The sequence below is a fragment of the Triticum urartu genome, unplaced genomic scaffold (assembly GCF_003073215.2).
Source record: "Triticum urartu cultivar G1812 unplaced genomic scaffold, Tu2.1 TuUngrouped_contig_10586, whole genome shotgun sequence".
NCBI lineage: Eukaryota > Viridiplantae > Streptophyta > Magnoliopsida > Poales > Poaceae > Triticum > Triticum urartu.
Window position 1 is genome coordinate 6,735 of NW_024111467.1, and position 4,049 is coordinate 10,783.

The 4,049-nt window shown below is 40.4% G+C and overlaps 1 pseudogene; it reads left to right on the plus strand.

Annotated features, from left to right (window-relative positions):
- The first annotated feature begins 336 nt into the window (after window positions 1-336).
- LOC125526598 lies at window positions 337-990 on the plus strand (annotated as a pseudogene).
- The last annotated feature ends 3,059 nt before the right edge of the window (window positions 991-4,049 follow it).

Sequence of the window (4,049 nt, forward strand, 5' to 3'; positions counted from 1 at the left end):
TATGTTTTGGGCATCTAATTTAAAATTATTGGCTGCATGAAAGTGGCACATTTTAGTTCTTTGTGCTACTACAAAAATAATCATGGTTGGGCTGTACATTTGACTGGCAACCTAAGTTGATTTTAGTATTTTTCTTCTTGGTAAGCTTTCAGTTATATTAGCAAAAATGGTGCTTGAAGGTTTCAAATATATCACACCAGAACTATTTCAAGATTGCTATTGAAATCTTCCTTCTGGAAGTACTTGAAAGAAGATTCTTGCCCAGTTCAGCCGCTTTAATATTCTTGAAGGACACATCAAAGATTTCTGGATGATGCAAATTTATATGAATTACACATGGTATTTACTTTCAGAAATCTGGATAGTCTAAGAACGTTGGCAAGTTGTGATGGTTATCAAAGTAGTTAACTAATCCTACTTAGTATTAGCTCTTGCCAATCACATTGTATACGTATAGTCTGTAGTTCTCTATTGGCGGCGGAAGACGAGGTGTGCGCTGAGGATCCCAACGAGGAAGAGGTGAGCCGCCGCGACATCGAAGCTCTCGCACTGCTGCTCCCCGTCGAGCTTGCGCGTGCGCTGGATCCGGTGGCCAATACAACCCGTCCATTTGCCGGCACCTCCAAGCAACGCCTACAGCAGCGGGTGAGCCACCCTACTCGGCAGTTTGTTCTTTGCATCCTTTGAAACGAATCGACACACTACTGAACTTTATATCTGGTCTGCTGTCCTGAAAAATAATACTATCTACAAAGTTGTCTCTGTCCAAAAGATCACAGAGATTCCAGATGATATGAAAGAAATTTACAAGTATGTGAAATATGACCACGCCATGCTTTAATTTAAAAAGGTGTTAGTTTTCACATGTGTAACCTTTTCTATATCATTGAACCAGGACTCTTTAGGAGATCAAGTAGAAAATTGTTGTTGACATGGCTGTCGGTCGTGGCTACTACATTAATCAAAGCCAGGGCCTTAATTATCCTGTAGATTGACTATACCTTGGTTTTAGTAGCTCTTTGTTGATAACTATCATACTTGCATAGCTGGTTGATTGATTTGATTATAACCAAACTGCACCGACATAATTTTAAGATCGTGATTATTCAAATGAAAAATGATGGAAGAAATATATGTACCAAAGTCGCATCTGTTGAGATCATGAGTAGGCACAATTGCTCCTTCGAATTATTGTGATATTGTAGTCCTCTTTAGTCTTATAAATTATGTATTGTGGTGCTCCACCTCCTTTTCTCTTCTTGCCAGGACATATACTCTGCATGGGAAGTTGCGTGCTTGCTACGAGCTTAAGACGCATCGGCATCCGCTACACCTTTCGATGTACTTCTGTTGTTATGACGTATCTCTTGCTTTTGGTATATTGTAGTGAACTTATTGTTGTGCACAACCATTTGTATGCTATGAATGGGTCTTTATGCCTTTGTGATCAAATAGAATCTATCAAAGGGTGGCTGCTCTGCTCTTTGTTATTTTGGATTCTGACTTGCTTCTGTTATATTAAATATCTATCCTCTATAATGAATGTATAGTTGTGAATCTTCTATCCTCTATAATGAATGTATAGTTGTGACTCTATTGACATGAGCTATTACTATTCCTTGCTTAGGTCTTTATGCTGTCCAATCAAATAGCAATCTATCATAGGCAGCTACTTTGCTTTTTTTTATTTTGGATCTGGCATTATGTCATTATTTAGAATTAGGCATGCTGCACCTATGGGATGGACCAGACAATGCGCCAAGATATGTTGGCAACAGTTACATTATCTATAAAGACGATCTCATGTTTGATTACTCTTGCAAAGATTTGTACTTTGTTTACATCCGAGTAATGTGTCAAGCTAGACACCATCTGTCAGTATCAAAATAAGAATATGACGCCAGAATCTGAATTACTATTAACTTAGCATTACCTGTTGAAATAAAACATTAGAAGCGGCACCCTTGCGTCAAGGCGCGGTCCCGATCTAGTGTATATGCATGAGACCAGCCTGAGCTTCCTTTTTCGTGAAATTAACTAGCAGTCGATGTCAAGTATACTCAGGTTGGGGTAGTACGCAGGATGTTGGAATTTTGGTTCTCATTAAAAAGGGCACCGGCTGAATCATTGCAGCAGACACTAATCCTCCACTGCCAGGTGTTTTAAAGCAAGTGCTCCGTACGCACGCACGTAACCATCGTCGAACTCATCACCAATGGTGCTGTTTGCTCACCAACCACTACGCCCGCAGGGTCGACAGATGGAATAACTATCGACGACACGTGTCAACCAGCCAAAAGTCCCAGCTTAGCTTAGCTAGCTGACGTGAGCCTGCGGGAACTGGATCCTCTAACATACACAAAGAAGGTTAGAAAAGCTACCGTACCTTGACTTTTCTTCTGTTAATCCATACAATTAAGACTAAAATAATTTTAAATAATTTTTAAATTACAAATCTAGTATGTACATTCATAGTAATTACATACAAACAAGTTCATGGTGAGATAAAATTAATTTTGGATTTTTTATATCTACAGTAATTACCAAAAGTAAATAACCTTCTAATAGTCCCTAACATTCTTTCTTCATTTTGCACTAGACAAGTACTGTAGCACAGTGACTTCCCTTCTCTAAGTTAGAGGATCCGGCTCCGAGCCTGCGACGAGCATGGGAGTTGGGATAGTCCTTTTCAGTTTCAGCTCTCAAATGCGGGCTGATATTTCTTTCAGTTCCATCATCAGTTAAGTTTTTTTTTTCCTTTTTGACCTTTTGGACAGGAAGATAATCCATGAGCCCGATGTGCCGCCTGGTCGGCAGCGGCGACCGACGTACGTGGGGGGCATGGGTTGGACGGCGACGAGACGGAATGAGAATGATGCGGGTGTCCTCATCAGAGGTGTAGCAGTTGTTATTAGGGGGGAATAAAAAGAGCTTCCAAATGTACAAAATGTACTGGTCGGCACTATGGAACAGTCCTCTCGTTCACAGAGCTCTCTGGCACAGGGAGGATTGTCATATGAATTCCGCAGGATTCTTTTCTGTTTAATCCGTGCTAAAAGATTGTTTCCTGCGGATTTAAGCCTTTCGTAAAGAATCCTCCGCCTTCTTTTTCTAAAGAAATCTGACGAAGTACGTAGCACACACATTTCTGTATACTTGAAGTGGTCATGGCATTATAGTGTCACGTCTTCAGAATCCTATGAAATCAAAGAGGCCATTAATAATACGACAATTCTGTTGGCGAGGGACTGGGATCAGGTGACATGCGCTACGATGACATGTACGGTGACATGCGACCCAAATTCAAATTTAAACATTGCCAAAAAATCTGAAAAAAAATATGCATGTTCACAGCACATATTAAGATAACCCCTAAAAATTTCAGATCAAAATTCAAAACATACATCAAGAAAGAAAAAAAAGAAATCTGCCATGAATAATTCCCGAATGGTTCTCTGTAGACTATTCACATCTGAGTTTTTCTTTTTTATTTCTCGATGTATGTTTTGAATTTTGATCTGAAATTTTTAGGAGATATCTTAGTATGTGTTGTGAACATGGATGATTTTTTTCAAATTTTTTCGCAATGTTTAAATTTGAATTTGAGCCGCATGTTACAGTGCATGTCACCGTAGCGCATGTCACCTGATCCCAGTCCGTTGGCAAGTATTTCAGAGTCACGCTGACTGGTCAGTCGACGCTGCTCCTACAGTATCCCTCCCAGGCTGCGTAGTCTGGTCATAGGAATAACCTCGGGGCAAATGCCCGCCAGTGTCTATAAAAGCATGGTTAATAATATAGCCAACTGATGACTATAAGAAACAGTCATATCATCTATAATTATCATCTAGATGCACTCATACAACAGTGTGGGTTATAAGGTTGGCTATTGCATTAGTATTTTTTTTCATCTTTTTATTTCTTTCTTCACATTTATAGCATCTCCAGCCGCGTCCCCAACAGGCCCTCAGGGCGACATTTTTCGCGCCACCGCCGAGAAAATCCCTCAGTCGCGTCCCCAAGACGCCGAAATCCACCGGCTCCGCCCC